At 40.4% G+C, this 12,612-nt stretch overlaps 1 pseudogene; it reads right to left on the reverse strand.

Moving 5' to 3' along the window:
- Positions 1-10,575: 10,575 nt before the first annotated feature.
- LOC148430082 (uncharacterized) lies at positions 10,576-11,571 on the reverse strand (annotated as a pseudogene).
- Positions 11,572-12,612: the final 1,041 nt, after the last annotated feature.

The following is a 12,612-nucleotide window of genomic DNA, read 5'->3' on the forward strand; positions in this document are numbered from 1 at the left end:
AAATAAATGTAAGCCAGGGACGCTGTAACCCGGGGGTCCACTGTATAATGTATGTATTTATTTCTTTTTTTTAATCTCGTTAATAGAAAACGGCTATACTTTGACCTTTTTCTTAACCATTGTATTTTAATTTTAGGGATTTTAATTGAAGACTGGACCTGGTGGGAAGAATGCAGATTTTTCTCTGTCTATATATATCAGTTATTTTTCTGCATAGTCGGACTCACAGCAGAGGTCAATGAGCTTAAACACAGCTCACTGTGAACTCATTAAAGCAACCACAGAGAGATATGGAGGACAGTCGAGGTGGGAAAAAAACATACAGTAAGGGTGCAAGGTGAACCATTAGACTTGAAATAAAGTGTAATGTTCAGTTGAAGTGACTCCCTTACCAAAGAGTCGTACAAAGAGCTACTGTACGTTTGATGGAAGTCACTCTATTTAATGTAATTATGTCATGATAAGGAAAATAATAATAATGGCAACATTAGTTGAACATGGTCAGAACCATTAGACTTCTTGTGTGTGTGTGTGTGTGTTTTTTTTTTAATTCAAAGCATGGACATATAAAAATAGGTACATGAGATTTAAAATAGAAGCTTAGATTAATACATTTGAAAATATAGTACAGTATACCTATTCCGCCTGTTGTTGACTGCATTGCTATGCTATGTCATTCTACACTATATTATATATAGTGTAGATGAATCCCTCCTTTTTTAACACTTTCACTTATTATGACTATGTGGGTGTAAAAGGAAAAGAATCCAATCAGGCTGAAATCAGTATTGTATGCCATTTACAACTTCATATGTCTTACTGTAGGCTATTGCACCTTTTATGGATATGTCAGAAGCTGAGAAGACTAGTCATTGTTAAGTTATAGTTGTTTAGCGTTATAAAAAATTGGGACAAATGTTATTATTGGATAAAAGAAATTAAAATAAGTTTTGGGATTTTGATACATGGTGTATTCTTTCATATTGGGTTGATGCTGTTAGATGTTTTTTTCAACTCATGTATTATCTGTTTCGTCGTTCATTGGAGATGTCATTGTGCAAGTTTTATTTATAATGTATTTTCCTGTGAGTATGTGTCTAATTTGAAATGTGGACATTTCATTTAGTGCCAAGGGAAGAGTGTACCATTATGTCAGGTTCATCTGTTAGACATTTATGAGAAACTATACACTTAGAAGGAGAAAAGGCATTTTTTTCTTTCTCATGCATGAAGAGAATGGAGAAGGACTGCACACGCTGTGAAAAGCCACTCCGCACCCTCACTTTTTTTTCGTTCAAGAGGTCCCTCGGTACCAAAGTCATTGCTGCCCTGAAGGATTGTGGGAGACTTTTGGCAACAATGTAAACACATGATTTATGATGATGAAGAATGGAGTTTAGAGTTCATCCTGTTATCTCCTTCCCCAGGAATAGGATGCGCGACTGGTCGGGTCACAATGCACCGTTAGTCACAGGCCTGTCTCTTTCTTGCAGCTGATTGAAACGCGTCAATTCATCTTCATCACAGCCAACAGGAACGCAAATGGGATAACCTACATGCAATTATTCTAACACATTATTTACAATGTATGGCGTTTTCATTTCTGAATGGATGTGTTTGTAGATGGTGCATTTGAGTGACGTGCGGCAGAGTGAGAGTTGCGGTGAAAGAACAATAAAGAGAAGACTATACACTGTCAAAACAACCATGAGGTCCATAAGAAAGTCATACATCTTGTTTCCTCCAACGGAACTGTGATGCTGACATTCTAATTGTAGTTTTCACAAACTGGGATTTAATGTTATTGTTACAATAGAGGAAACCAGTGAAAACCAATGATGAGATGAAACAAAACAAATCATTTCTTTTAATAAAAAATGATCGAAATAACGACCGTATTTTTCGGACTAGAAGCCACAACTTTTTCCTCATGATTTGAGCCCTGCGGCTTATAGTCCGGTGCGGTTTATCTTCTGTTTTTTTCCACCGGTCAAGCAAATGTGTGTATCTGTTCAAGGAGTCCGTTTATGGAACAATTTAGAAATAGAACTCAAAAGATGTGAATCAATGGCTGTGCTCAAAAAGAGTTTTAAAATATTTGATTAAAAATATTTTTTAAAAATGTCTACATTAAATAAGATATTGTATAAAGGTTTGTGACGTGTAAATTTGACATACGATATACAGCATATATGATTGTATCTATAATATTTTGATTGTATATATTATTTATGTGCAGTGTATGCAATGGTCACTAAATTAATCTATCAGTGAAACAATGGGAGACAAAATGCTATCAAAGTGTTGATTTCAAGTTTGAACTGCTATTTAACTCTGCAGTATTCTTTTGGTGATATGAACTGTAGGTAATATCGATAAACCTATTTTCTATAAAAATAATGTTGGGACTAAACATACAGGCATGTTCAGTCTGTTAAAGAGAGGATGTTGCAGTTGTTAGACAATTTAAAAAATATATTAAAAAAAGTTGTAAAAATAAAATAAAACTTTCATATACCACCTTTCTACATAAATATCTGATGTTATGACCTGTGGCTTATAGTCCACTGCGGCTTGCCTGTGGCAAAAGATGTTTGTTTGTTTTTTGCTGCTGCGGCTTATATACCGGTGCGATTTATAGTCCGGAAAATACGGTAATCTATTAACAGCCACATTAAGCAGTGTGCGCATGCGTTTGTGTGCATGTGTGTGTGCATGCGTGCACATGTTTGGAATTTCTAACTCATGTGCAAAGCATGCCTCGAGCATCAATTTTAATGCATTCCTTATGCTCATGCATAATACAATTTAGTTCCTTGGGAGTGCCATTAATTAAGAACTGCTGAACACACATTTACACACGATGACAATGGTCAAACCTCTAATTTGTAAAAGTTCCAGGAAGAAATAGGGAACTAAAGTATCCCCGCTGAATGAAAATATCGACTGCTAACATGTAATCCAGTGACAGACTCTGAGAACGGCACAACATGCTTGAATATCTTAAGCACACTTTAACGGAACGTTTGGTTTGTTTCATGGAAACATTGTGATTATTTTTTCCAGACAGGAGGCATTGTATTCAGGTATTGAAATCTATGTATAAAGAGGTAGAGCATTGATGGAAAAGCCTGTTGTTCATGATATGAAAAAGTTGTTGATTAAAGTAAGAATAGCATGTTTTCTTTAATGAAAGCTGACAAGATCAACAAGTCAAAATAATTCAAGACACAAACCGCAAGATTTGTCTGGTCCAGTTTTGACACCCAAAAACATGTTTTGGGCTCGCTCCGAGGGCCCTGGCTGGGATCTGAAGGCTGTTGTGCCGTGGCTACTCCATTGTGCCACGCTCTGTCAACTTTTACGCAGGCCTTGAAAGATCTGCTCCGCCGCCGTCCGTCCACTTGACGCAGGCCTTGAAAGTTCTGCTCTGCCGTGGTCAATTCAACAGTTGAGAAAGCACCAAACAGGAAAAAAAGGTGATCTACATCTGCAAGGACTCCTTGCGTTCAAGATTGTTTTCTCCTTTGCTGAATGATTGGATGAATCCAAAAGCGTCTGCTTTATACTTCTTTGTGCCATTGTAACCCAAGAAGAAAATAAAAGCAAACGCTTTCCTCTTTTTGATTGGCACTGTAGTGTGTGTACAAATATATATTACTGTTTGAGGCACCATTCTATTAATTCACTTAAAACGAATATCGTATGTACTCATCCATTCTAAACGAAGTATGAAGTGAAGTGTTATTCACGCAAACTTTACACAAATGGAACTTGGGTTCTTTCTGGAAGTCTAGAAACCGTTTGTTTTTTGTTTTTTTGCCCTTCTTAATTGTGCGAGTTGGTAGTTGGTAAGGCATCGTTGCGATGGCCTGTGCAGCTCAGTGGAGATGCGATGCAGTATGTGGAATCCACAAGATACACAACGCTACTGAGCATTTTTTTTTTTTTTTAAATAATACTGACCATAGCCAAGCGCATGCAATTTGAATAGCTTCAGTTTTCTCGCACTCAAAATACGAGCCGACAGGCCAATTTTACAAATCTTCACGTGTTTAACTGGCGTCGGATTCCGTCAACACTATTTGGTGTAGGGAAAAAATGGAAAATGTCACTCACACAGGAAAATCAAAACAAAAGTAAATAATGTACTTAAGCAAACCCCAAACAAATTCAAATCACAGCTATGCCAGCGGCCCTCGTGAGGATAACAGTTCAGGTACTGGGCAGCTGGATCTAAAAATTCTGAGTAAATGACAAGAGTGAATGGTCAGAGATCACACGACATTCAAATCAGCAGGGAGGTGAAGGGCTGTGGCTTAGTCATAAACGAAATACATTCAAACGCATTTTCTTTAATTGTGAAATGTGTTACCACTGACCGAAAGTTCATTCTGTTTCTTTGAATTGTTATGTTCACTCTTGTGGGCTCGTGAGAATGGCTGTGATATTTATTTGTGCTTTTTAATCCCTTTCAGTGTAGGTTGCTGTTGTTCAGGGAGACAACTCATAGGCTGATGCTATAATGACATCACAAGGCCATACGGCATTTGTCAGGATCTTCGGTGACTCATGCTCAGTCTGTGCCGTGCCAATGTACAGCTCACAATCAACAAGCACTCATTTGTTAGGATCACAGGGGAGGTTGCGAAGGGCTTCTGTGACCATCTGTACTTTCAGCCCATGCAAAAAGAACTTGTACAGAGATATACATGAATGGAAATCCAATAAAGTATAAGCTATTTAAATACCCTGAAAAAGAGAAAAGTGCTTTGTAAATATTGAGAAATGGTAAACATCTATATTTTATATATCAGTAATGCCATATGCAACATATCTTGCATGTATCCTTGGGGTGGTGCAATAGCTTATATAAGCGCCAGGTTTATGGGTGAGGTGAGGGAGGATTGCACCAGAAGGGCAAATGGTTTTGACCGCAGTTATGTTTTAATTTCAGATGGGAAATATGTTTGTTTGCACAATAAATTCTGTTTCATGTCTGAAATACACAGATATGGATGTCATACTCATCAACGCACTGAATCCATGGACACAACAGGTGCTGCTGTCAAGTTGTCAATTGTTTGATACGCACTATAGTTTAGAACCAGAAAAGCATGTCAGCCGGGTCCATCGTCGGCTCAAGCCTCGAGACCTCCGAATAGGATGGACGCTCTTAAAATATCGGTCAAGTCCCTCCTAAACCCCTAATGAGATTAAAAATATATTTACAAAAATACTTATGTTCCGTACCAAATGTAGAATTACAGACACTTGTTTTGAAAAAAAAAATACAATGGAAACGGTAACTCAACTTCTGCACTGAAGAAAAAAAACGACAGACTGAAATGTTCTTAAGAATGATAATAATAATGTAATTTGATTCTTATTTTGATTATGTGGCACAAGAACCAAAGAACTTCTTGCATGTTTCCCTTTTTTATTCACTGTTCATATAATGAACCAGAAATAAAAGTTTTGTTTTTTTTTCGGTCAAACTCAAAGAGAGTTGTTGCTCATGTTAGAATTTCTGTCATTAAAGAATATGGTACTGTATTTTAACTATCCATCCATCCAATTTCTATAACCGCTTATCCCCACGGGGGGTCGCAGGCTTGCTGGCGCCTATCTCAGCTGACTTCGGGCAGTAGGCGGGAGACACCCTGAACTGGTTGCCAGCCAATCGCAGGGCACACAGAGACGAACGACCAATCAAGCGCCCAATCACACCTAAGGACAATTTAGTATGTCCAATTCACCTGCCATGCATGTGTTTGGGGAGTGTGAGGAAGCCGGAGTGCCCCGGAGAGAACCCACGCGGGCTCGGGGAGAACATGCAAAGTCCACACAGAAATGTCGAAGCCAGGTGGATTTGAACCGGGACCTTTGAACTGTGAGCCCTGTATTTTAACTAATGATAACAAATTATATAAATTGCTTCCTCGCCAGTGTGGGCAATATCCTCTTTCAAACTTGGTCCCAACATGGTCTGTGTGCTTAAGGCATCTTGCAGCATCATGCAGGATCTTAGCTGTTCCCAGTATAACACTCGTCTGCATGTAGATGTCAGATGTTGTTCCTTGTATCTGCTTTAGCCATCTATGCAGCTTTGACGTAATCCCTTCCACTGCCCTAATTACTACTTGTACCACCCTCCGCATTTTCGTTAGATCTTCCTTCAGTTTTTGGTACCCACTTTTCACGAACCTTTTTACGGATGTTGTTATCACTCGGGAATTCTATGTTCATCACAGGTGCCTCCTTATGACATTCATCCACTGCTACTATAACAGGCTGGGATTGGTTAGCGCCAGTTTGTCGGTGCACATTTGAAAGTCCCACGGGATCTTGGCCAAATTGTTCTCCACCACCTCTCCACCTCTCCTTGTGCTGCTCCATCTCTGGGGCTTCTTTTACCAGTCTACACCTGGGATCCTGTTTGATGTGGTAGACCCTGATCTCTATTGATCTTGTGTGTATGGCATGCTCTTATGCCGCCATGATTAGCGCATCCATGCTGTCTTCAGTCCAGCCTTTTCCAGCCACTCTTGGAAAACTCATAAACTTGTAACAATACACACACAAAAAGTGTCCGGAAGTGATCAGAAAGTAGGTTTTCTCACTGTCAGCCATTCTTTTGAGTTGAAGGTGGTACATGCCATGTCCTTCAATTAAAGCCCATCTGGCCCCTTCTCCTTACTGGGCTTATTTTCTCTAAGGCATTCACTAATCAAGTTGTTTAAGGGCCATCATGCATTCTTGGGAGTCCTATTCTTTCCTCCTGGATTATGCCCTGGACACTCGCCAGTCCACAGCTCCATCTTTCCGCTCTGTGTACAACCTCAGGATGCTGGACCCCTTGGTTTTTACACATTGTAAGGATATTTCTTATCTTATCATTGGCTCGCGTCTTTTCCATTGGCCAGGGATTGATGCCAGCAGGATACCTTATTATTGGTAGGGAATATGTGTTAATAACCTGAATACTATTCTTACTTGCAACTTACAGTATTGTTCAGGCTCTGCCTCACCTGCCTTAGGTGTTTGGCTATGGTTGCCGTCTGAACTCCCTCCTAGTAATTGCTATTTGACTGTGGAATTCCAAGGTACATGAAGCTGTCCTGCAATATGCTACGCTGTTTTCAATTATAGTTCAATACCTTTGGTTGGTATTATCTTCCCGTGCTTAGATAAAATTTGCCCACACTTCTCTAGTCTAAGCGGCATTTGTTGTTATTGCTATACATTCTTGAGAAGTGAATCAGGAAGTGAATATCATGGTTATTCACAGCCTACAGCTTGATGTCATCCACATAAGAGCTGATAATTTTACTTCAATACTCGAAGCAGCCCTCAGATATGATCTGACTTACTGGGTTCAGGCAGGATGGCAGCAGGGACAGGGCTTTGAGTTAGCCTCCAGAGTGTCTTTTACAGCCTTATTGAACTCTTGTTTCTTTTTCTTGTTCATGTAATACAGCTCAAAGCACTCCAGTATTCATGTGTGAGACAATGAGTCATAGGTTTTTTTGTAGTCAATCCAGGCAGTGCACATATTGGTTCTTCTGGTTTTACATTCATGGGCGACTGCCTTATTAACCAGTAGTGGCTGTTTAACGCCGCTGTGTCATGTTCTGTCTGGATCTATTCTGTTGTGGGTTTGTTTTGTGGAGTTTTAGTTAATTTTACGCTTGGGTTCATGTTTGCAACTGTGTTTTTAGTGTGATTTGTACCACCTGTTACTCGTTTGTTCCAGCCTCTGTGTCTCATTCAATTGGTTTCCCCGCCTCTCGTTCTGTCCAGCTGTTTCTTGTTGCATAATTATTATCCTGTTTATTTAACACCCAGTTTAGTTACAGTCAGTTGTTGGGTCATTGTCAAACATCGCCATTTTGTTGTCTGATGTTGCTCCGTGTTCTAGTACCGAGATTTCCATTCCTCGCTGTGTCTGTTTTTCCCCGAGTTTGGTTTTGATTTTTACTTCTGGATCCTGAATTGTTTGCGTTCTGCCCAGTCTCTGGGTCCAAAAAAAAACTTATTTTGAGCACATCTCATTCCAGCCTCCCTGCACTTTCCCACACCCCCCATCACCATGCCGTGTAAACGTGACATGCTGGTGTTATTACCAATGCATTTTTGTGCTTTACTCAAGTATTGATTCGTATGCCTACTCATTTTGGATGTTATGATTCCTAGTATGCTGCAATCAATTCGACTGTGAAAAAAAAAGAAAAATCATCCCCATTCGCTAGGCCACTCGCACTTTAGTCGCTAGGTGTTACTGTGGGAGGGGGGTAGTCTTAACTGAATGTTCACTTTGTTTCTGAGATGTAGCAGAAGCCAATCTTTTCTTCTATAGCATGTTTGTTCTTCTTTTGCGTTGTGTGTCCCTCACAGCAAAACTGGTCTGACAGAAAGAAAAAAAAAATCATACTCACGTGTCCAATACTGCGCTAAATACTGTGCAGTTAATACTGCACTATCGCTATCTTTGCACAGTAACTATAAATTAAAAGCTGTTAAAAAAGGGAAGCAAATACAGTACATACCAGGCATCCCAATTTTCTCTTTTACCATTGTACAAGTCAGGTGTGTGCTTCTGCTTGGCTTTGTTTTTGTTTTAAAAGCTCAGGTAGCCCTGTTGAACAGCTCTGGTCACCATGATTTGTTCCTGTCCTGTGTGTTGTTGAACAGCCCGCGACACAGACAGCGACAAAAATTTCTTATATTTTGACCTGTGAACAGAAGAAATGCGCAAAATTTTGCATTGCTTTTCATGTTGCTTCGCTCCATATGTGTCCATTGTGTCGCCCAGTGCACTTTCACATCATTATGCGCAAACTACATCAAGTGAAAAAAAAACGTATCACTTGTTTGAGTGTCTGCGCAAACATTTCGAACGCAGCATTAGGAGCTTCAAATGTGGTGCTGAGGAAGATTATAGTTCGCTGGTTTGATAGTTTTTGCTCACTTCTGGGGATTTTTCATTTTGAGTGTTGAATAACTTTTCTTTCTCCAAGATGTGGTTAATTAAAACACTTTCACCAAGGATCTTGTCTCTTGACGTTTCTGGTCCAGTAGTGTCTAATAGTGGCCTGGTGAACTTCCATCGCGAGAATCGCAACTTGCAGCATTTAATACTTGCAGTTGTTTTTCACTCGATGAGTGATTCTGTTTTTGTAAGTTATTTGAGATCTGTAATCATGCTTTTTTTTGTTTTTGTGCATGCAGCATATACAACTTGCAAGATGTTTCTTTTAATGTGTTTGCTTTGTTGTTTGCGTTTTTTTTTTTTTATTCATTTGCTTGCTTCACTCCTGTTTTCTGCGTGTTCTGCCAGTTTTTGTCCCATTTATCCCAGTCGGCCAAAATGGAGGACCAAAATGGAAGAGAATTGCAAAATGCAATGCACTATTGATTCATGAAACTTTGGAACTCAATGCACTGAGCCTAATTCAAATATGAAACCAAGTTCTGCTGAACATGAAAGAACAAGTGGTGAGATAAAGACATAATAAAAAAACAGACAGCAACAAAACTTAAATAACCTAAATAGAATAAAAAGATACTTCAATGATGAGTGTATCCTGACAACCAGTGTTGCTAAATTCTCAGAAGCAGAGATTTGCATCCAAAAACAGTGTTGACTCTGAATCGACTTTAGTCTGACAAAACAGAAAATCAATCTATTTTCAGATTTTCAGGCTGTTCAATTGAGTTTGACATGACACCATGTGTGCTCCACCATCTGTCCGTGTTATTTCAAACATGCTGTTGTTCCTTTGACTCTCTGAAATTTTGGTTGCATATCCCTTCAGACAATGTTCCTACATTGGTACAAATCTATGCATCAGCGTGACGAGTCATTGAAGTTTATCTCCTTTAAGCGTTAGACGAAAAGGTCACAACAGTGACTTTGATACAATTTTTTGGTTTAGTGTCATCTGAAACATATCAGTCCTCCCCTTCTATAAAACAAGGGCAAAAACAATGAAAATGTGTTTTTGTTTATATCCATGTTTAGTAAAGTGTGCAAACAGAGACATTTTCACATTAGACAAAGCACTTTTAACCAATTTAACACACAATTTAACCAACAATTAATCAAATTTTCGATTAATTACAAGGTATTTATGTATTTTGTTTGGTAATGTATGACACATTCTCCTGGATGGAGATGGACACTGCAAAATGTGTATGCCCATCTTGTTTGGTACATCTCTTGCCTTCCTATAGGGTTTGCCTTGAATTTGGTGGGCTTCAGACAAATCAGTTTGTGTTTGTCAAATGGTTCATTTAGCCTGCTGTTTGGTGGTCATTGTATGGTGACCTGACATTTGCACGAAGCTCCTCCAAGTCCTCACCTTCATCTTTCTTTTCCTCTTCCCTATCACCACCGATGAATGATATTGAAAACTGACATATGTTCTGAGTTTTAGGCTTTGCACATTTACAGACATAGGACCAGACTAAGCACGTCCATCGATCTCTAATGATGAACAAAATAAATGGAGCAAGGCCTGAAGGAGGGGCTCGCTGGTGAGCACCTGGTGGCCGAGCCTGCATCTATAGGGTTCAGCCGGGTTCAGCTCGAAGTGGTACCATGAAGAAGGCAACCTGAAGCAGGAGTACTGTCATGCCTTTTTGGCTTGTGGGACTCCAGAGGCAGCTGACTGGTACAGACCAGCCAATCGGTGGGCAGCTTCGGCGGTCACTGAGGCAAAAACTTGGGTGTGGGAGGAGTTTGGTGAGGCTAGGGAAAGTGACTTCCGGATGGCTTCCAGGAAATTCTGGTCCACCATCCGGCGTCACAGAAGGGGAAAGGAGGGCACCATTAACACTGTGTTCAGTGGATATGGGGCGCTGTTGACCTCAACTTGGGACTTCGTGAACTGGTGAGCAGAATACTTTGAAGACCTCCTCAATTCCACGGTCACATCTTCCTCTGAGGAAGCAGAGTCTTCAGGCTCCGAGATGGGCTCTCCCATCTCTGGGGCTGAAGTCACCAAGGTGGTCAAAAAACTCCTTTGTGACAAGGTTCCGGGGGTGGATGAGGTAGGCCCAAAGTTTCTAAAGCCTGTGGATGTTGTAGGGCTGTCCTAGCTGACACGCCTCTGCAACATCACATGGATATCAGGGATCAGCACCTCTGAATTGGCAGACTGGGGTAGGTGGTGGTCTCCCTTTTTAAAAGGGGACCGGAGGGTGTGCCTAACTATAGAGGAATCACACTTCTCAGCCTCCATGGTAAAGTCTATTCAAGGATGCTGGAGAGGAGGGTTGGTCAGGAAGTCGAACCACAGATTCAGGAGGAGCAGTGTGGTTTTGGTTCCGGCCGTGGAACAGTGGACCAGCACCATACCCTTGCCAGGATCCTCAAGGGTGCATGGGAGTTTGCCCACCCATCTACATGTGTTTTGTGGACTTGGAGAAGGCATCCGACGGGAAGTTCTATGGAGGGTGCTTCGAGTGTACGGGCTGTTCGGTCCCCGTACCTCCAATGTCAGAGTTGTGTCCGTATTGCTGGCATTGGGTCAAATCCATGAGGTTGGACTCCGCCAAGGCTGCCATTTGTCGTTATGACACGACCCACCCCGAATAAACAAAAGAAAATGGATGGATGGATCGATGGATGACTGTTAACTAACCTGGGAAGCTTAATGACTTGAAAATACGGCCGCAGTATATACAACAGATAGAATTTCTTGACAACAAGGAGAGTATTCACGGTAGATGACTTTATTCTGACAGATCACATTTAGCAAAAACATTTATTCCTTTTATTTTCCAAAAGCACTATCAAATGCACAGTTAAAAAAAAATGCAATGCTATTTGTTTAGGGTTTTTTTTTTTTTTTTTTCCAGTGGCAACACACCACCTACAATCAGGGATGTGTTTGCACTTAAAGATGACATGATGTTGTCACAGTCAGACTAGTGTTTAATGTAGTTCGTATTTAGTTACCATCTGGATGCTGCTTTTTTTTCTTGCTGTGACTGCTGCTTTGTAATGTGCCCCCAGCACCGAGCTGCTATCAATCAAGTGGCCACACAGGCCTTTGCCCCGACTCACTGCTGCCTGATGCCATCTGGGTCCCTGCACCCAGAAAGCAGAAAAGGGACTTGCCACAAGCAACATATAGGAGTGGTTAAGGTCATGCACAGACAGGTCAACTGACTGTCTTGCTTTGGATGAAAATCATATTCACCATTTTTATTGTTATTATGGTGGTGGGGGAAAGCCTATGGCACATTAATTAATGAAGGGTCTTGTAATTAATATTTAATCTAAAAGCTATAGTCCAATCCACCAAAATGACGAGTGGAGACTGCATTATATGAGTCATATTCATGCATTCAACAAAACGTTTGATGTGTGCTGTAAGGGTGGCTAGAACATAAAACCTTGGAATGAGAGCAGTACAATAAACATGTTTGATTAACCAATGCTGCTCTAAACAACTCCATCTGTGGTAATGCACTAGTAGCTGTCTACTAATGCATAACATATGGAGTCATAAATCTCACGAACGTTTAGTGTGACTCGATATTTGGCTCTCACTTCCTCCAACATTGAAAAGAAACTCCCCCGTAAAAGGAAGCCACATTTAT

The sequence above is a fragment of the Hippichthys cyanospilos genome, chromosome 1 (assembly GCF_059441005.1).
Source record: "Hippichthys cyanospilos isolate Australia breed blue-spotted pipefish chromosome 1, RoL_Hcya_1.0, whole genome shotgun sequence".
Classification (NCBI taxonomy): domain Eukaryota; kingdom Metazoa; phylum Chordata; class Actinopteri; order Syngnathiformes; family Syngnathidae; genus Hippichthys; species Hippichthys cyanospilos.